Source organism: Pinus tabuliformis, chromosome 7, assembly GCF_031772625.1.
Source record: "Pinus tabuliformis cultivar Carrire ecotype Pingquan chromosome 7, CPIR1, whole genome shotgun sequence".
Taxonomy (NCBI): Eukaryota; Viridiplantae; Streptophyta; class Pinopsida; order Pinales; family Pinaceae; genus Pinus; species Pinus tabuliformis.
The window spans coordinates 559083437-559106355 of NC_142293.1; the positions used below are offsets into that span (position 1 = coordinate 559083437).

The following is a 22919-nucleotide window of genomic DNA, read 5'->3' on the forward strand; positions in this document are numbered from 1 at the left end:
ACATTTTTATCAGCTCTGATGAAGTGAAATGGATATGAGCTTTAATAACTACTAGATTTAAATGAAGGTTATTTATATCTTGATAAAAGGTTACCGTGTGTTGTTTTTACAGCAAACACGGATGGAGATACTGTTGCTCCATGGTACAGCTTCGAATCCAGGAAGCCATCTGTTTCCCTTCATCAACTTTGCCTAAACCGGATTGCAGATAGCGGCAATAAACTATGCTGCAAATCTCGGTGTCTACTCCATCAAATAAAATTACAGACGGTAAGAAACAACAAGATAAATATATTATATAATTTATTGGTAATAATTCTGAGTATTTATCGCCAGGCTTGATAAGCGTTGTCATTTGATAGAACTCTGTCAAACTCAAATCATGCTTTACACAATTGTTTCCGAAGGATGGAAAATAAAGTTGGGAAGGCCACAAATTTGATCGATCGCTCGCTAACGCTATAGCATTGCCTCGATTGTCTCCTCTACAAGCCTAGCTTCTCGAGGCAAATCATAAATGCTTAATACTAATCAGTGCTTGCCAAAAGCCAGGGAAGAAGAACAATGCTTGCCAAAAGCCAGAGAAGAAGAAGAACAACAACAACTAGCAAACCAAAGAAACGATTAACTCTGAGGCCAAGAGTGACATAAAAGAATGAGAAAAAGCAGTAAAAATATCTTCAAGAGTGACATAAAAGAATGGAAAAAAGCAGTAAAAATATCTTGCCATATGCATATTTGGGAAAAGCAGTCACACTTCAAATCAATGGTTGAAAGTGTCTCACCTGATCCAATGGAGCAGTGTAAAAGTGTTGACAATTGTTGATGCATAGGAAGGCCTATCGGCCTAAATATTGCAAAATGCATAATCATAATAAATTCAAATGTTGATAATCTCCAATTCATAATAAGCATCGAAACAATTATTTCATAATACATCTCACATTGCTAAAAAAAAAAATTCATAAAAAAACATCACTAAAAAAAATCTCTTATAATTTAATACAAGAGAAAAAAATGATTACTTTAACCAAAATAATCAAAATTATCTTTTTATTACAGCATTTCAAAAAATAAAATAAATATTACAAAGAAGCTCGAATTTAGTTTGAAGCTCGATTAAATTCATTCCTTGCGCTTCTTGACCATTTTGAAATTGTCACCCCACAGTGTATGCATGCTTCAAAGAAAAAGAAATTCTGACGACTCTTCCTACCGTTCCAATAAAACCGAGAATAAGGGAGCATGGTCCTTCATATCAGATTTCCATGGAAATTGCAGTACAAAGCCACACAAAGATTCTCTCATCCTATTTTTTAACACCGCACGCTATCATTGACTTCTAAACAACCATAAGCAAATTTCCATGGAAATTGCAGTACAAAGCCACACGAAGATTCTCAGGTCCAAATTTTTAACACCATGCGTTATCATTGACTTCCACCCAACCATGATCACATTTCCATGGAAATTGCAGTACAAAGCCACACGAAGATTCTCTCGTCCTAGTTTTATATACCGCGCATTATCATTGACTTCTATAGCACTTTTCTTTGTCTGTCTCACCTGTTTCTCTCCAAAATGTTCTCTTCATATTAATTTTTATTATTATAGGCAATTAAGTTTTATCTTTACGAAGGATCAATTTTTAAATTAGATGATGAATTGTTAGTTTGCTGAAGGTGTTTCTATATCAGCCCCAGGTGGATGTACTGGTTAATTTCTTAGTTTTTTTACAAATGGATGGCGACGATGGTGTTTGAAAGAATATCCTTGGTCTAAGTTTGGAGCATGGAGTTGATGGCATAAAAATATTCGTGCAGGAAAATAATTGGGATTTGTTATTGTTCTTCCAATGTCTCTAAGCTTATAGAACCATGCATTGGGCATTACATGTGCCAGTCTGAAGTGTGTATTCTCCATCCCTTCATATCACTGAATCTACCCAAAACCCTTTATCATATTGTGACAAAGATTGTCTCAATATGAAACCCAACCATGGGCAAGCATAGTCAACCATGGTCCAATGTTGCATTGTGATAAAGATTGTCTCAATATGAAAATCAACCATGTTTATTTTACGTTTATAATATGTATCATAGGGATTATCATAGGATTTTCTCAATATGAAAATCAATCATGGTCAACCATGGTCAAAATTGTTCACCATTGTAAATTATGGTCAATGATAGTTAACCATAGTCAACAAGGGTCCAATGTCACTTTGCGACAAATATTTTCTCAATATAAAAATCAACCATGGTTAACCTTGGTCAAACATGGTCAATGATGGTCCAACGTTGCATTGTGACAAAGATTGTCTCAATATGAAAATTAATCATGGTCAATTATGGTCCAACGTCGCATTGTGACGAAGATTGTCTCAATATGAAAATCAACATGGTCAACCATGTTTATTTTACCGTTTATAATATTTACCATAGGGTTTATTGTAGGATTTTCTCAATATGAAAATCAAGCATGGTCAACAATGGTCAACATAGTCGACCATGGTAAATTATGGTCAATCATGTTTAACCATGGTCAACATTGGTCAACATGGTCGACTGTGGTAAATTATGGTCAATCATGTTTAACCGTGGTAAAAAATGGTCCAATGTCACTTTGTGACAAATATTGTCACAATATGAAAATCAACCATGGTTAACTGAGTTGAAGCATTGGCAACAACATTAATATCACTAAATTTTTAATAGTTGTTAATATAACGACACATCTTTGTGGTCTCCCAAAACTCATCCATTTTGTCTTCACAATTTCCCCTGCTCTGCATGGCAACATAAAAACCAACAGTTTCCTCAACACTCGAAGAATTAAATAAGGAATTGTATAAATTTTGTAGTCATTTAGCTATTCACCTATGTGTTTTTCCTCAAGCATCTTACTCTGGGATAACTAAATGTCGTAATGGAAAATTCCCTTCAACAAGTAAACAACCAATGAAGTAGAAGGTTGTTCTTAGTAATCCAACATATTTTGTGCTTTTTTTGTAGCAAGAACATTAGCCTCATTCCTGAAGTAGTGTCGACTAGATTAATGGAATCTCGCACTAGGAGCCATTTTGTGGCTTGGGAAATGAGTCGCTAGCTATATGACCTTGACACAGATTAATATTTATATAATATTTATTCTATTAAAAATAAGAGTTTTTATATTTAGTGATTTATTTTTTTTGGATGATCTTTCCCAATCTTCTTTTCCTTGGTGTACTTTTACATTTTTTTAAGCAGCGGCTAGTACTATTTAATATTAAATAATTACTATTCACATATATCAATCATATTTATTAATATAATTGATTGATATATTTTCTTAATATATCAACCACATGTTGTGCTAGTCACCTATTATAATAAAAATTGATATGAAAATAACATATTAATATGAAAATAACATTTATAGTAAAAATTAATATGAAAACAACATTTTTGGAGAGAAAAGGTGCGAAGCCCACAAAAAGCGCTATACAAGTCAATGATAACGCTATGTGTTAAAAATTTGGAGCAGAGAAAAGCCGGAGCATGCTCTCTCATTCTCGGTTTTTTAGAGCGGTAGGAAGAGTGGTTGGAATGTCTTTTTCTTTGAAACAAGATTCGACAAGTGGGTGACAATTTCAAAATGGTCACGAAGCGCACGGAACGACTTTTCTCGAGCTTGAACCTAAATTCGTTAGCTACTGAATATCTATAACTCACTCCTATGGTAACTGACGTTGATATACGGTAGCTGAGTTTAATTGGATCGCAGATTTTAAGAATTTGAATGCTAATTCATGTTAATATATGGTATGGTAGCTGATTTTAATGGGCTTGCATGCAGAATTTAAGAATTTATTAACTCCGGTTAAAATATTTTTAAAATTTATAATTAAAATTGGTATTTGGAATCGATTTATAAGTAGTTTCATCGATACTACCGGGAAAGCTAGCCATCCATAGTAGTCAGCTACCTGGAAACCTGAAGATTACGCGGCAATTTATGGAACAGCCTCTTCCGCGACATTATACGCGAGATAACGCGTTCACACTAATTTCATTTTTCCTTTAAAACGGCTGCTTCCGCCTTCAATTGGAGGCCGTGCTCGTTCTCTCACATTGCAATCTCTCTTCAACCCCACACAATCGAAACCCCTCTCTCCATACGCTCTCGCCACGATTCAATCGGCGCACATCTCTTTATCTCACGCTCCGGCGTTTCGTGCAATAAATCCCAGCCATATTCCGGCTGCTACTTCTGGTGACTGCATTCTCTTCACTATGAAATCGACACTGCCGAAGGCTCTCGGCTGCCAGCCATATGTAAATCTATGTAACCCCTCCGATCTCCTTCCTTCCGTAAAACAGAAGGGGTGGTCGCGTGTTCTCGTACGGGCGGTGGAGAAACCCCAACAGAACGCGCGCAACTCTGGTGTTCGTAAGACCGTTCAACCACCTGATTTGTCTCTCGACATCAAGTTCGTCGACAGGCCGATTGCCCGGTCGATCATCCCCGGCGACCACGAAAGTTTTGGGACCCTTGATCCCGTGCAGGAAATTCTTCCGCTCTCGCCCACAGAATCCTTCGGCCAGGAGAACTGGCGACAGTATCAGGGATCAGAAAACTGGGCAGGGCTTGTGGGCGATCGATTGCATCCGAATCTGAGACGAGAAATCGTGAGATACGGCGAGTTTGCGCAGGCCACCTACGACGCATTCGACTTTGAACCCCATTCTAAATACTGCGGAAGCTGCCGATACGGGCGACACAAGATGTTCCACAGGGTCGGGCTGGACAACACGGGTTACAACATCACCAAGTATCTCTACGCCATGTCGGACATTCACCTCCCTAAATGGTTCGGCCGCCCATCTTCCATGGACGACGATACATGGAGCAAGGACTCCAACTGGATTGGATACGTTGCGGTGAGCACAGACGAGGAGGTGAGGCGCCTGGGGAGGCGAGATATCGTGGTGGCGTGGAGGGGGACTGTGACGCAGCTCGAGTGGATGGAGGATTTTCAGGATTCTCTCCATCCCTTGGGAGAGGTGGGGAGCCTGCACGAGAATTCATCAGTGAAGGTGGAGCGAGGGTTTCTGAGCATATATACCTCAAAGGATCACAACACCAAGTACAACAAGCTCAGCGCTTCCGAGCAGGCAATGAAGGAGCTCGGTCGCCTGGTGGACTTGTACACGCAGAAAGGAGAAGACGTGAGTATAACTATTACCGGCCACAGCCTCGGTGGAGCCCTCGCTCTGCTCAGCGCCTACGAGATCGCAGCGAAGGGCCTCAATTCGCACAAAGCCGATCCCGACAGGACCGTCCCTGTGACTGTCTTCTCTTTCGGAGGTCCGAGAGTGGGCAACTGGGCTTTCAAAGACAGATTGGAGGCGATGGGGGTGAAGGTTCTGCGCGTGGTGAGCAAACAGGACATGGTCCCCAAGATGCCCGGGATCGTCTTCAACGAAGGGATGGAAATATTCGAGCGACTGATGAAGCCGTTGCTTGACAGTTGCCCCTGGACATACGTTCACGTTGGAGTGGAAATCAAGTTGGATCACGGACGTTCGCCTTCTCTGAAACCAAATCTCGACCCTGCAGATTATCACAACCTGGAGGGATATCTTCATTTGTTGGATGGGTTCGAGAGCTGGTGCGCCCCATTCCGATCAGGGGATGCCAAACGAGACGTGGCGTTGGTGAACAAGGCTTCCGACATGCTGAGGCCGGAGTTAATGGTGGCGGGGAACTGGTATCAATTGGAGAACAAAGGCCTCCTCCGCAACTCGTATGGAAAATGGGTGCAGCCTGAACGAGATCCCGAGGATATCCCATCTCCTAACCACGTACTAGTGCAAGCGTCTTTGGGTTTGGAGGTACAGATCAATGTCTAAAAGTAATGCATTTCGGCTGTTAATGTAATCTAAAAGGATAATAAATCATTTACATACAAAAATTTCCTGATCATTGCTTTTTTAAAAGGCTTTTAAGGATCTGTTTAGGTTTTATATATGCCCGAAGGATATCCCATCTCCTAACCACGTACTAGTGCAAGAGGTACAGATCAATGTCTGAAAGTAATGCATTTCCGCTGTTAATGATAATTAGACCATTTACATACAAAAATTTCCTGATTATTGCTTTTTAAAAGGCTTTAAAGGATTTGTTTATGTTTTATATATGCCCGAAGTACAGCTGAGAAATGTCAAGGATTCATAGTTGTGTGTATGGGAGATATATAATCTGTCAGTTTTGAGGAACATATAAAAACCAGTCACAAAGATAAAAAATATATGGGAAATAAGATTGTCCGACTGATAATCCAGAGTCAAATAAAAACATGTAAATTGCTTTGAAGGAAAACTGACTTTATTGCATTGTTCCGAAAATCGGTGATCCTTTGATTCCTATGAATGTGATGAAACTGATAGGAGAGAAATGCATGAGATTTGAAATCATATTTTGAATGTGGTTTCTTATTCGGAATGTTCCATTCATCAATCTATAATAAGTTTGGAATTTCTAGGTGATACTTTATTCCTTTGCAACTGAGATATTCTGAATGTGGTTTCTTATTCGGAATGTTCCATTCATCAATCTATAATAAGTCTGGAATTTCTAGGTGATATTTTATTCCTTTGCAACCCAGATGGAATTTCTAGGTGATATTTTATTCCTTTGCAACCCAGATATTTAGAGCAAATAATTGTGCAGAATTGTTTCACACTGTGTCTATATTTCCAATAAGAAAAATGGAGTGTGAATGGTTTATGAAAGTTCGGCCTCCCATCCCTCCTTTTGGTTTGTTTTCGATGGTTTAGTCATGTGAACATTTGCTTCAGTGATTCACGCAGTCTATGAAAGCATCTAAATAATATGTTACGCTGTCATTGGTTACGTAACATGCATGTAACAATTTTTCTTCTGAAGTATTAAAAAAATAAGTGTTAAAATATGATATATTTTTATAAAAACTTATTATTATAAAAACTTGATATATTTTTATAAAAACTTATTATTATATATATTTTTGTATGTAGAGGAATTTGTAATTGAGTTACTTATTTCGTTATATAGGACTAGTCTTGTCCTCAAGTTCCACCCCACCCGAGTAGCTCTATTTTAACATTTAAGATTTCATTTTGGTTCTAATTTTTATCACTATAATTTATGGGGTTAGTTTTGTCTTTATGTTCATTGGCCTAATTTCAATTTTTAAGATTTTATTTCAATTCTAACTTTTATCATTATAACCTTTAAATAATGATGAGTGAATTTTTATAAAATTAATTATTATCATTTTATATTATAAATTTATAATAATTATTAGATATATATAACTTTTCAATTATTCATTTTTAAATTTTATTTTGTTATATAATTTTATCCACTTTAATATTATAATATAATTGGTTTATATATAATTTTAATAAAAAATGGTAACAATTACATTAAAATTGGTTAATTATCTAAATATATTTGTTATATTATTAACCAATCTCATCACCAAGTGTCTTGGCAATAAGTTATTAATATTAAAATTTAATGAGAATGATATCTAATTCTTTAAATCGAACGCTCATAATTTGTTTAATATCTTTTATATATAATATTTGAAATTGTTTTCAATGAGTTTTTAAAATTAAATTTCAAAATTATATATATATATATATATATATATATATATATATATATATATAATTTTAATTAAAAAAGAATGTATTGCATATAAATATAAATAGAGAAAAGTTGAAAAGTTTTTATATAGTTTTAAGTTAAATCATAGTAAATTATAAATATAAACTTTAACATATATAATGTTTTCGAGGGATTAACATTTTTATAAATTTTAAAAATTTCTTGATGTTGTAGATAACAATCTAATCATTTTTTTAAAATAAAGGAATGATTTTTTGTTTTTTTTTTTTTTTTTAAGATATAGAATTTGGTGTTAAATTTATATAAAGTCATTAAAAAACATTTCTTTATAAAATTAATAACATTGAGGGGTGTCAGGGGAGGTAGGAGTAAGTGGGGCCTTCTTTAGTATTGAAGAAAAAATTGTTTTACAATATGCATGGGACCTAGGTACAACAACAAACAACCAACTTAAGTACCTCGCCTTGTGGAAAGGCTTGGAATTAACCATAGCAAAGAAAATCACTAGATTAATAGTTTTCAGAGACTCAATAATTGTCATCCAACAAGTGATCAAGGCTTGAGGGAGGTTTGTCCTGATTCTTCTCCCTTATTTTCATGTACCCAACTCCTTCTATCACCTCGAGGGATGGGGTATATAATTTTTTTCCGATTCTTTCCTCTCATTCCTTTCCATTTGCCCAGGCGCTTAGCCTGTCTAACCCTTTGTGGGATGAATTATTTTCACTAATGAATCTACACTATCAGCCTCATTTTTATGTGAAAAGAATATAGGAAAGACACAATGCCGAAGCTCCCAAGCCCGACACTTTTATGTGCCATTCTTATTCCATTGATCCCCTAGTCACATTCTTCACGAAATGACCAAGGGTTCGGATTAACCCATAGCCCCTTCCATCCCAATGCAATCCTTCATGCCCCCTCTATAACTTGTTGGGGTCAATCTCCCAAGCTATGTGTCCCATGGGATCTTCCCCCCTGCACTCTGATTGGTGATTTGATATTGAATGTTAGTTTTGTTGTGTTAATTTCAATTACAGATTTATAAACATGTGTTTTTTCATTGCTTCCTGTGCATAGATTTCCTTAGGTTGTTTGGTGATTGAAATAGATAAATTTCATCAAGTTTTATGTGACAGACATGAACAAAATAGCTTCAAAAATAAGTACTGAACAATAGACATTCAAAGTACAGCAAACCATCAAATAGACACTTTAACACAGTGTTTTGATGAAGGAGTTCACCCCTCCTGGGCTGCATCTCCTTGGTCCAACTTCCATGGCTTGGACCTCTGTGTTAGCTCAATATGGAAAAAAAATGTTGTTTACAAAGCTCTACTACTCATCATACCTTCACCAATGTGTTCATAATGTAGAAATTAGCTATGAACACCTTTTCCTCAACTCAAGTTGGTCGAAAATTTCTCTAGTTAGGCCTCTGACAGTCTTTCCCTAGGAAAGCTCCTCTAAATATGGAAAACTCTAGTTAGAGCTGCTAAATTTGGGGATGGCGCCAAAATTGTGAGAATCTGCTAAAATTCCGCTATTTTAAACTCCAAATTAATTAAATATAAGTCGAGTTTAACTGGAGTGATTAGCGTTTAATTACCACAGATTAGACTGACGATTTCTGAAACCATTGGCAATTTTGTTGGAGGGTCACATGCGGTGGTTAGTGGCACAGTTTCGTAGTGTTGGTCGCCATGTTAACTAACCTCCACAAACCGTGACCATTGGATAGCATTGCGTGGAGACCGTTGGAGTTTTGGAGCCATCGACAACTGTTTGATGTAACGGTGATTACGTTTAGATGTTTCATGGTAACCGTCATAGTTGGAGCCACCGGATGACATAACCATAACCTTAACCCTTTACCCGTTGCATTCACATGTGGCCTAACCGTTGTGGTAAGTATTTGGGGTGATGGTTTATGGAGCCGACAGCCCAACCGTTTGTTGTAACAACGTTCGTGTTCACATGTGCAGGGCTGGTCTACGGGATGACCCTCCTAACCACCCATTTCAAATGCAATAAGCTTCAAATATATATGGTGTGCTACAATGGTTAAGCACCAACGTTAGCGGAGATGGTTGAAGCCTTTGGGACTGTAGGTAGGAGGTCGCGAGGTCGAACCTCAGCGCCTCCACATAATATTTTTGTTGAACTAACCTCTGCCTAAGTTGTTAGGAGGTGCCACATGGCGCCCTCCAAGCTTTCCACGTGGCATTCTCTCATTGGTCAAAAAACTAACTAATATAATTGCACCAACGCACAAATCTGAAACCCAATCACACTGTGAAACTTGTCAAGACATGATTGGATGTTGACCAAGTTGACCATGCCTGGTCACTTTCCATGTCAGCAGTACGAACTGTTGACTGTGCAGTGACTGGGCATTTTTTTTTTGCAAATTTCGCCTATTTAACAAAGTGAACAAAACTCAATAACATCCTCATACGAACTTGTTTTCTAGTGAAACAAGTTGCGTTAGGATCGTTTTTCCAAGACGGGCGAGGTCGTTCAAGTTTCGAGCCATTCTAAGAATTTTGATTTTTGAGCTAAATATTGAGCCCTTGATCATTCCTCCCCACTAGAAGCCTTTTGGACCCCAAAAGATACTATCAATTATTCAGCGGGTGAGGGTACATCTCCCTCACCTTCTTAATCTGCAACCAATTGGCTCTAGAAGGCTTTTTTCCCTTGAGTCCCACTCTAAGGTATTCTACAGCCCCTCTTTTCGAAGTACTGGTTCTTTTGTCAAGTATGAGATCCTTCTGAAGTTCATCAAGATATTCTGGATAGAAATCATCTATTGATGGGAGTTGAACATGCTATCCTTGATCCTTAATCAAAGGAGGCTCAAACAATCTAAAATTCTCAACATTAAAAACAGTCTAGTATATTTGCATATAAGGAGGCAAATCAAGCTTAAATGCATTGTTACCAATATTTTCCATAATTTTAAAAGACCATAATGAATTGGCTTAAGATTTTTACCTTCCCCTTGAAGTCTCTCTTTGGTAATATATAACCAAACTTTGTCGCTAACCTGAAATTTGTGATCAACCTGGTGTTTGCCATGCCTTGCCTTGTAGCTGCTTTGACTTTTCTCAAGTTGTTCATGCACTATATGATGTATCAACTGAATTTTCTCTATGAACTTCCTTGCCTTATTGATGTCATTGTGACCATCGATGGCAACATCTTTCTCAAAGATGAATTCCAATGGCGATATTGGAAAGTACCCATATCATGCCTCAAATGGCGATGTGTTTGTGGAAGAATGCTTTGCCTTGTTGTATGCATGTTGTATGTAGTGCAACTGTTCATCCCACAACTTGGGATGTTTGTTGCAATATCCTCTAAGAAGATGAATGATTGTTCTATTGACCACCTCCGTTTTTCCATATGTTTGTGGATTAAAGGTTGTACTCTTTTTCAAATTTGTGTCCATCATGTCCCACAGATTCAACCGAAAATTCCCAAAAAATCGAGAATCACGATCACGTACAATAGAAGTAGGAAGACCAAAATGAACCCAAATGTTTTGGAAGAAAATTTGAGTAGTTTGTTCAGCTATAATTTCCTTTTTACTTGGTGTTAATATGCACATTTTGTTGAACCTGTCTACAAATACATACAAGTAATCATGACCTTTCCTTAACAATGGAAGTGCTCCTACAAAATCCATTGAAATACTTTCCCATGGATGTGAAGGTACCAGAAGTGGATTGTATAATCCAATTTTCCTATTCCTAGGCTTACTTGTTGCACACAAAGAACATCCTCTTATGAAACTAGAAAAATTTTCAAACATGTGTGGCCAATAACAATACCTTTGGAGATTCCCTAATGTCTTGCCTACACCAAAGTGTCTAGCAATCAATGAAGTGTGTGCCTCCCTTATGATACTATTTCTTTCTCCCCGTGGAATACACAACTTTCCCAAATGATACAACAAACAGTTATGTACATTATAATCCAATTCTTCAATTTGGTTTCCTTGACTCAAGCTTGCATACACATCTTGAAAGTCACTATCATTTGTATATTGTTCAATGTAACTTTCATGCAAAACAAAATTATGCTTGAGTATAACAAATGAATTTACAATAGGCCTTGAAAGCATATCAACTACCTTATTTTAGATTCCCTATTTGTACCTAATAACCATATGAAATTGTTGTAGAACCCATCCATCTGAAATGCCGTGATTACTGCAACTTTGATTGTGACTATAAATACTGCAATGGTTGATGGTCAGTATGGATAATAGTCTCTTTTCCCGTCAAGTAGTGTTTCCATTTCTTAACACTTTGTACCAATGCATAAAGATATTTTTCATAAGTGGGATTTTTAGTTACAACTCCATTAAAAATTTCAGAGTGAAATGAAATGGGCTTACCATGTTGCATAAGAATTGCTCGCATGGCATAATCACTAGCATTCATTTGAATCCTGAATGGTTGTCTATGATCCAAAAGAGCCAATACCGGTGTTGAATTAATCTTTCGCTTCAAAGCATCAAATGATTTTTGTTGTACATCTCCCCAATGGAAGGCTTTCTTGACACTTGTTAATGCATGTAATGGAGCTGAAATGCAAGAAAAATTAGCAATAAACTTTCTCCAATATTTTGTTGCCCCTAAAAAGCTTCTTACCTCTGTAAATGTATTGGACTTGGGCCAATTTAGAATGACCTCAACTTTAGATGGGTTTATCTTCATCTCACCTCCTCCAACAATGTGTCCCAAATACACTAAATAAGTCTTGCCAAATTCACACTTTGAGATCTTTAAAAGCAACTGTTATTTTCTCGAGACATCAAGTACTTTGTTTACATGCATGACATGTTCATCTCTGGATTTGCTGAATATGAGTATATCATCTAAGTACACAATGAAAAATTCATATAGAAGTGGTCTCAATACATCATTCATTACACTCATGGAAGTAGATGGAGCATTTGTAGACCGAAAGGCACAACAATCCACTCAAACAATCCTTGTTTAGTTTTAAATGTGGTTTTCCAAATTTCCCCTTTAGCTATTCTAACTTGATGATAACCACTTCGTAAATCTAACTTAGTAAAATACTTTGCATACCTTAACTGATCAAGCAAATCATCAATTCTTAGGAGTGGATAACGATTCTATACTGCGATTTTGTTGAGTGCATAAAAATCCACACACATGCGCCAAGTCCCATCCTTCTTTGGCACCAAGACAATGGGTGAACCACACGGCGAAGTAGATGGACGTATGATACATTTGTTAAAAAATTCTTGAATTTTCTTCTTGATTTCCATGCTCTCCATAATCGACATGTGATACATGCCAATGTTTGGAAGTGGAACATCTTGCTGAAGATGTATCTCATGCTGAATTCCCCTCTTGGGAGGTAACCCCTTTGGTTCCTAAAACATAGTGCCATACTTTCTTACCACATCAAACAAATCATATCTCAATTTTTCATCACAACCTTCAAAAGATTCATAATCAATATCATTCTTTTTATTGATCATGAGAAGCACAAAATTTTTACTTGCATTTACTACCCTCTTCAATTGTCCTGAATTAACCAAAGAAATGATCAACTTTTTGCAATGGGCTATCACAATCTACTCTACCACATTCTTGAGCAATAAGTATTTGTTGTCATGGCAATAAAATACTTCTTTCCTATCATACAAATAAGGACTACCCAAAATGATTCCTGAGATGTCAAGTGGAACTACATCTAACTCAACTTCATCAATGAACTTTTCAGTAATGGTGAACTTTAAAAAACACTTCATTGTAACCTGTAAGTTTGGATTGCTAACTATCCAACCCAATGGATATGGCTTATGATGAGGTACAGTTTCAAGGTTTAGTTTTTTAACCAAGTCTTCTGAAATTAAGTTTGATTGTGAACCACTATCGAATAATGCATCAATCTTTGTATGATTTGAAATTACCCTCACATGAAACAACTCTATTCTTGATTCTTCATTTAGAGTGTTGTTTTGACTATGTGAGGAACTAGTGCTTGCAACAACTTTATTCCCTTTTGTGACCATGGCTGAAATCTTCATCTCATCACCAGAATATAAACCAAGGTCATGTTGTGTGGTTGCGGTCGTCTTTTATTTTACCGTATTGTTTTGTTTCTTGGGCCTTAGTTCGTGATGTAATTTCCAACAATGGGCTTCATCATGCCCAACTTTGGAACAATGATGGAACATGGTTTTATCCCCTTCTTTCTTCACACTTGCATTCTTCTTTCCCTTCCATTTTCCACCCTTATTTTTCTCCTTTCCCTTGAAAGGATTCTTCTTACTACACTCTTCCTGAATGTTCTTTCCCTTGCTTCAATGTGTCTCGCTTTCACACAAACCTCATCCAAATTTCTTGGATTGAACATAAGGATAGTATGTTTTAAATAATAACGTAAACACCCAGTATATTTCAACAGTGTATCTTGGGAATTCAAGTTTACTTCTAACAACAAAGCCCTCTTTCTAAACTCTTGTGTATAGTCTTGAATTGTTTGGCCTTTAAGTTCCCCAAAATTATGCCAACTAATAATGGCTTTTTTCATATAGGCTAAGGGATAAAATTGTATTTTAATTGCATAAACAAATTCAACCCAAGAAATGGATATCTTACCATGAATTCGCATTTCCTCTTGAGTCTTTGCTTCCCACCAGAATAATGTTGCTCCTTCTAGCCTCAATGAAGCCAACTAGATATTTATGTCGTCTTCTTGAAGGTTATGAATCTTGCAGTATACCTCCAATTGTCGAATCCAACTGTCTAACTTTTCTACATTCACTTCACCATTGTACATGGGAAGTTCAAATTTAATGCCCAATTTGGGTAAGGGAGTTTTTCCTTTTGGCGTTTGTGAATGAGTATGGAGAGTTTTAGTGGTGGTAGTGGAAGATGATGATGTGTGAGATGATGAAGATGATGAAGATGGTGGAGATGGAGTTGGCTTTCCACCATTACCCTTGGAATCCTTCTTATCATCTTTTTTGTCTCCTGAGCTTCCTTCCCCATGTGGAGGTTTAGAACTCTCTCTAACCATTCTAGTATTCCTCTCTTCATAGAGGACTTTAACCATCTCAGTTAAAGTGAAGAAAGATTTCTTGAATTCTTCCTCTTCTGAAGAAGGACCTTCAAGCTCTCTTTCTCTAGACATAATAGCTATAGATTCAGGCTCAGAAACTGATACTACTTGTACCTCTTCAATTTCAATTGAAGGCAAAACTTGAGTAGTTTCAAGTGCAGCTGGAATTGGAACTTTGGGTGGTGAAGATTGTGGCCTTGTGGCTCTCCTTCTTCTGGTAATAACGTCAAGAGATGCAACCAATAGTTTCCCTTCTCCTCTCTACAACTTTAACCTTGTAAGCATCACAATTTGCAACCATTAAAACCCTAATTGCACAAACTCAAGCAGTCAAGAAAATCAACCTTTTCTCTGATACCAACTGATTTGTTATTGAATGTTAGTTTTTCTATGCTAATTTCAATTACAAATTTACAAACAGGTGCTTATTCATTGCTTCCTATGCATAGATTTCCTTAAGTTGTTTGGTGATTGAAATAGGTAAAGTTCATCAAGTTTTATGTGACATACATGAACAAAATAGCTTCAAAAGCAAGTATTGAACAACAGACATTCAAAGAATAGCAAACCATCAAAGAGACACTTTAACACAGTGTTTTGATGAAGGAGTTCACCCCTCCTGAGCTACATCTCCTTGGTCCAGCTTCCATGACTTAGGCCTCCATATTAGCTCAATATAGCAAAAATTTTGTTTACAAAGCTCTATTGCTCATTATACGTGCCAATGTGTTCAGAATGTAGAAATTAGCTAGAAACACCTTTTCCTCAACTCAATTTGGTCGAAAATTTCTCCAGTTATGCCTCTAACAGTATTTCCCTAGAAAAGTGCCTCTAAATCTAGAAAACTCTAGTTAGAGCCATTGAATTTGGGGATGGCACCAACATTATCGAAATCCACTCAAATTCCACCATTTTAAACTCCATATTAATTAAATATAAGCTGATTTTAACTCGAGTGATTAGTGCTTAATTACCGTGGATTAGACTAACGGTTTCCGAAACCATTGGCGGGTTCGTTGGAGGGTCACATGCGATGGTTAGTGGCATGGTTTCGTAGCACTGCCCTCCACGTTAACTAACCTCCACAAACTGTGATTGTTGGACAGCGTGTTCACATGTGCGGAGATTGTTGGAGTTTTGGAGCCGCTAACAACTGTTTGATGCAACAGTGATTTTGTTCACATGTTTTGCGGTAACCGTCATGGTTGGAGCCGTTGCATGACATAAACATAACCTTAACCCTTTACATGGTGTGTTCACATGTGAACTAACCGTTGCAGTAACTTTTTGGGGTAACAGTTTATGGAGCTTCCTGCCCAACCATTTGTGGTAACAACCTTTGCGTTCACATGTGGAGGGTTGTCCTACAGGCTAGCCCTCCTAACAGCCCATTCCAAATGAAATAAACTTCAAATATATATGGTGTGCTACAACGGTAAGCAGCAACATTAGCAGAGATGGTTGAAATCTTTGCACTGTAAGTAGGAGGTCGTGGGGTTGAACCCCGGTGCCTCCACATAATATTTTTGTTGAACTGACCTCTGCCCAAGCCATTGGAAGGTGCCACGTGGTGGCCTCCTGGATTGCCACGTGTCATTCTCTCATTGGTCCAAAAAATAACAAATAGAATTGCACTAACGCACCAAGTTGAAACCCAATCAAACTGTGAAACTTGTTGAGACATGACTAGATTTTGACCAAGTTCACCTTGCCCAGTCACTTGCCACGTCAGCAGTACGGACTACTGACTATGCAGTGACTGGCAATTTTTTTGCAAATTTCCCCTGTTTAGCAAAGCGAACAAAACTCAATAAATTCCTCATACGAACTCGGTTTTCAATGAAACAAGTTTCATTAGGATCGTTTTTCTGAGATGCAAGTGGTTGTTCGAGTTTCAAGCCATTATGAGAACTTTGATTTTTGAGCTAAATACTAAGCGCCTGATCATTCCTCCCCACTAGAAGCCTTTTGGACCCCAAATATATATTATCAATTGTTCAGTAGGTTAGGGTATAACTCCCTCACCTTCTCAATCTGCAACCATTTAGCTTTAGAAGTATTTTGTCCCTTGAGTCCCACTCTAAGGTATTTGACATCCCCTCTTTTCGAAGTCCTGGTTCTTCTATCAAGTATGAGATCCTGTTGAAGTTCATCAAGATATTCTGGCGTGAAATCATCTATTGATGGTAGTTGAACATGCTCTCCTTAATCATTAGTCAAAGGAGGCTCAAACAATCTCAAATTTTCAACATTAACAACATGGTATATTTGCATATAAGGAGGAAAATCAAGTTAAATGCATTGTTACTAATCTTTTCCAGAATTTTAAAAGGACCATATAGAATTGGCTTAAAAATTTTACCTCACCCTTGAAGTCTCTCTTTGCTAATATATAACCAAACTTCATCGCTAACTTGAAATTTGTGATCAACCTGGGGTTTGTCATGCCTTGCCTTGTCATTGCTTTGACTTTTCTCAAGTTGTTCATGCACTGTATGATGTATCAACTTAATTTTCTCTATGAACTTCATTGCCTTATCGATGTCATTGTGACCATCGATGATCCGGATTTAAACAAGAACGCAATAAAATATAGAGATAACCATAAAGAAAAATATGCAGTGGAAATAATACTTCATTTCATTACTGTAAAATACTGAAATATGCTTACAAATAGGAATGGAAATAACCTAGCTAGGGCAATGGTAGCTTATCTCTGAGAAGAGATGTGTCGGCTACTTGCCTCTGAACTGTTCTCCAAAAATTGTGTTACAATGAGGCTCGAGGGCCTATTTATTGTTGAGAAACAATGGAAAACCCTTCACATTCCAAAACCTAACCCTAGAAGATGAAACGCCAAATTGTGGGCCCCGTTTTTGGGTAAGTTGGTACATCAACTTCCCGGGGTCGCGAAGTGGTCGTACTATCTCCGTTTGACGCGCATGATAGGCCGTTGGAAAGATCTCTCCAAGGAGTGCGACAGAAAAGATGATTTTTAGACAGAAAAATCGCTGGCGGTGGATTTCCCCAAAAAACGTCGTTTAGGGCCTCAAAACAGCTCCGGAAGATTAGGACCCGAAAAAATGCTAAAAATAGTAAACTGTGCTATAATTAAGGAAACAGAAAAACTGAAAGAGACAGCTGTGGGGGTCCAAATGGGATAGGTGGGTGGCCACCAATATCCACCTGGATCATTCCTCCCCCATTAGGAAGCAATGGTCCCCATTGCGTTGAGTTTCTCCCTGAGATGAGGAAGCTTCTGCTGAGCTGGGTCTCTAATGAGCTGTTCTACAATCTCTGATGTGTCTAGAAATGGTGGGGAGCATGGTTGGCGACAGTCCACATTGAACACTCGGTGCAAGCGAAGGAATGGAGGAATGTTGTGCTTCAAAGAATTGTTTCTCGTAGCCTTATTACTGGTGTAAGGACCATGTCGAAGTGGTCTGAGTTTCTGATGGGTTCTAGTAAGGCACTCCCTCTGCAAATGTAACCAAATTTTGTCACCCACCTGAAACTTGTGTGGTACCCCTCCAGGTAAGGAGAAGTTGTTCCTGTGTTCTGTCACAACTGTATCCCTCTATTGCTGCTGCTGTGTGGACGAACCCTTTGCGGGGGTCATGGATGTAGCAACGATCTTCCCCTTACTTTGGGAGCGAACCAGACAAAAAATAAATTTCCTAGTCTGTGAGATGAGCTTGCTGCCTTTCTTAGCAGTGATCAAAGAGGTGGAGGTAGGTGGGGCTACCTCCGGTATCCTGTATAATGAATTATCCAAAGAAATGATGACAGTGTGAGGCCTTGACTCATACACAACATGTCGCCTCCACAAGTATGGCTGGCCTAATAGTACATCACAAACATCCAGAGGTGTAACATCACGCAATACCTCGTCTGTGAAGGGCTTGATGCTGTAGGGAAGGTGGCACTGCTGGCGAACTTTGAGATCTCGTCCTTCGTGAAGCCAACCGATACTGTACGGCTGTGGGTGTGGTGTAGTTGGTAGGCCCAACCGCTTCACCACCTCTGCTGAAATGAGGTTCTTTTGGCTACCACTGTCGAAAATGAATTGCAGCAGCGAACCCTTCACCCACATCTATGAGCGGAAAAGACGTTCCCCCTCCTCTGGATCTTCGGGCTCATTTTTCTGGATCTTGGCAGTAGCAACAGTGGCGTTGGGATCCGCATCAATGATCTACTTCCCTTTGTCATTCCCCTTGTCGGGTTCTGACTCAGAGTCAGAACATGCATCTGATTCGGAAGCCTTCAACTCGGCCACCAGTGACTGCTTGGTCCGACACTCACTTGTGTTATGAGTGGGACTCTTGTGGAACTCACACCACTTTCCTGTGTCCTTCGACTTCCTTGCGGCTTTGATGGGTTGTCTTGGGTCACCCCGCCTTGGCTTTGTCCTTTGGGCTTTGGATTTGCAGATCCAAAATCTCGCTTCTTTTGTTTGAACTTTTGCTCGATTTTGACAGCGTATCGGTATGCTGTGCCGAGTGAGGAGATGTTCAAGAACTCCATCTCTTCCTAGATGTATCTGTGTAGGCAGTCGCAGTATTTGAGTACCAAATGTAGCTCATAATCTTTGATACCCAACTGTGTGCGAAGGGTATGGAAAATGTTTGTGAACTCTGGGACATCTTGGTCTCGTCCCTACCATAGTGTGGTCCAGGTGGATGTTGGTTGCTGATGAAGTAGCAGGTGTCTACATAGCCTGGGGTGGGAGGGCACGTCTCCAAATAAACCAAGCCAAATTCTTCTATGTTGAAACTGATGAATGTGAAGTAGGTGCCTACTAAAGTGGGGTGGGAGGGCACGTCTCCAATGGAAACCCGCTCTGAATGCTGCTCTAGAATTAAAATGGACATAACTTGTCCAATATAACTCAGAATATTTATTATAACCTATTTTTAGAAGCAGAAGGATCATTTTTCATCTTCCCATGAGTTGGAAATCCCTATCTGGACACTCTGAGATCTCATATTTGCACTGCAACATTTCCGCCGTCACAAAAATTCTGATAAAATAGCTGATTTTAAATCAGCGATATCTCCCACATCTGAACTCCGATTCGACCCATTTTTTTTTGAAATTGGGTGATTTTTCGAGAGGAATCCAGATCGGGTATTTGTTTTTTTTTAATTTTGTACCAAATGTTTCAGATCGGATCTGCAAATACACTGCCCAAAAAATTTCCTGTAAAAAAATGAGAAAAGAAAAATTCTTCTTGCTTGACCCAAGAAAGTGCTCTGTGGAATATTGCTGCAAAATTTGAAACTGAAATATGCATCAAACCCTCATTCCCATGGAATCATAACCTGCTCTAATACCACTGATCCAGATTTAAACAAGAACGCAATAAAATACAGAGATAACCATAAAGACAAATATGCAGCGGAAATAATACTTCATTTCATTACTGTAAAATACTGAAATATGCTTACAAATAGGAATGGAAATAACCCAGCTAGGGCAATGGTAGCTTATCTCTGAGAAGAGATGTGTCGGCTACATGCCTCTGAACTGTTCTCCAAAAACTGTGTTACAATGAGGCTCGAGGGCCTATTTATTGTTGAGAAACAATGGAAAACCCTTCACATTCCAAAACCTAACCCTAGAAGATGAAACGCCAATTTGTGGGCCCTGTTTTTGGGTAAGTTGGTACATCAACTTCCCGGGGTCACGAATTGGTCGTTCTATCTCCGTTTGATGCGCATGATAGCCCGTTGGAAAGATCTCTCCAAGGACTACGACGGAAAAACAATTTTTAGACAGAAAAATCGCTGGCGGTGGATTTCCCCAAAAAACGTCGTTTAGGGCCTCAAAACGGCTCTGGAAGTTTAGGACCCGAAAAACTGCTAAAAATAGTAAACTGTACTATAATTAAGAAAACAGAAAAACTGAAAGAGACAGTTGTGGGGGTCCAAATGGGATAGGTGGCTGGCCACCAACATCCACCTAGATCAATCTATGGCAACATCTTTATCAAATATTAAGTCCAATGGCGACCTTGGCAAGTACCCATAACATGCCTCAAATGGTGATGTGTTTGTGGAAGAATGCTTTTCCCTCTTGTATGCATGACGTATGGAATGCAATTGTTCATCCCACAACTTGGGATGTTTGCTACAATATCCTCTAAGAAGATGAATGATTGTTCTGTTGACCACCTCTATTTGTCCGTCTATTTGCGAATGAAAGGTTGTACTCTTTCTCAACTTTGTGTCCATCATGCCCCACAAATTCGAATGAAAATTCCCAACAAATCAATAATCTCGATCACTTACAATAGAAATAGGAAGACCAAAATGAACCCAAATGTTTTGGAAGAAAAGATGAGTTGTTTGTTTAGCTATAATTTTCTTTTTACATGGTGTTAATATGCACATTTTGCTGAACCTGTCTACAACTACATACAAGTAAGCATCACCTTTCCTTGGCAATGGAAGACCTCCTACAAAATCCATTGAAATACTTTCCCATTGATGTGAAGGTACCGGAGGTGGAGTGTAAAATCCAAGTTTCCTATGCCTAGGATTACTTGTTGCACACAAAGAACATCCTCTTATGAAACCAGAAATATTTTCAAACATGTGTGGCCAATAAAAACACCTTTGGAGATTCTCTATTGTCTTGCCTAGACCAAAGTGTCCAGTAATCAATGAAGTGTGCGCCTCCCTTATGATATAGTTTCTTTCTGCCTGTGGAATATGCAACTTGCCCAAATGATACAGCAAATTGTTATGTACATAATAATCTAACTCTTCAATTTGGTTTCCTTGACTCAAGCTTTCATACGCATCTTGAAAGTCACTATCATTTGCATATTGTTCAATGTAACTTTCATGCAAAACAAAATTATGCTTGAGTATAACAGATGAATTTACAGTAGGCCTTGAAATCATATCATCTACCTTATTGTAGATTCCTATTTATACCTGATAACCAAATGAAATTGTTGGAGAAAAGCCATCCATTTGAAATGTCGTGACTGTTGCAACTTTGGTTGTGACTGTAAATACTACAATGGTTGATGGTTGGTATGGATAATGGTATCTTTTCTCATCAAGTAGTGTTTCCATTTCTTAACACTTTGTACCAAAGTGTAAAGTTCTTTGTCATAAGTCGGATAGTTAGTTACAGCTCCATTAAAAATTTCATAATGAAATGAAATGGTTTTACCATGCTATAGAAGAACTGCTCCAATGGCATAATCACTAGCATCCGTTTGAATCTTGAATGGTTGTCTAAGATCAAGAAGAGCCAATACCGGTGTTGAACTGATATTTCACTTCAAAGCATCAAATTACTTTTGTTGTACATCTGTCAAATGGAAGACTTTCTTGACACTTGTCAATGCATGTAATGGAGATGCAATGGAAGAAAAATTAGCAATAAACTTTCTCCAATATTGTGCTACCCCTAAAAATCTTCTTACCTCTGTAACTATATTGGGCTTAGGCCAATTCAGAATGACCTCAACTTTAGAGGGGTCTATATTCAACTCACCTCCTCCAACAATGTGTCCCAAATACACTAAAGAAGTCTTGCCAAATTTACACTTTGACATCATTAAAAACAATTATTCTTTTCTCAAGACATCAAGTACTTTGTTTACATGCATGACATGTTCATCTCTGGATTTGTTGAATATGAGTATATCATCTAAGTACACAATGAAAAAGTCATCTAGAAATGGTCTCAATGCATCATTCATTACTCTCATAAAAGTAGCTAGAGCATTTGTAAAATCGAAAGGCATAACAAGCCACTCAAACAATCCTTGTTTAGTTTTGAATGCGGTTTTCCAAATGTCCTGTTCAGCTATTCTAACTTGATGATAACCACTTCATAAATCTAACTTAGTAAAATACTTTGCATACCTTAACTAAGCAAGAGAATAATCAATTCTTGGGAGTGGATAACGATTCTTTACCGTGATTTTGTTCAGTGCACGAAAATCCACACACATGCGCCAAGTCTCGTCCTTCTCCGACACCAAGACAATGGGCAAACCACACGGTGAAGTAGATGGATGTATGATACCTTTGTTCAACAATTCTTGAATTTTCTTCTTGATTTGCATTCTCTCCATAATCGACATGTGATACATGCCAATGTTTGGAAGTAGAACATCTTGC

The 22919-nt window shown here is 38.0% G+C and overlaps 1 pseudogene; it reads left to right on the forward strand.

Moving 5' to 3' along the window:
- The first annotated feature begins 4077 nt into the window (after positions 1 to 4077).
- LOC149248611 (phospholipase A1-Igamma1, chloroplastic pseudogene) lies at positions 4078 to 6312 on the forward strand (annotated as a pseudogene).
- The last annotated feature ends 16607 nt before the right edge of the window (positions 6313 to 22919 follow it).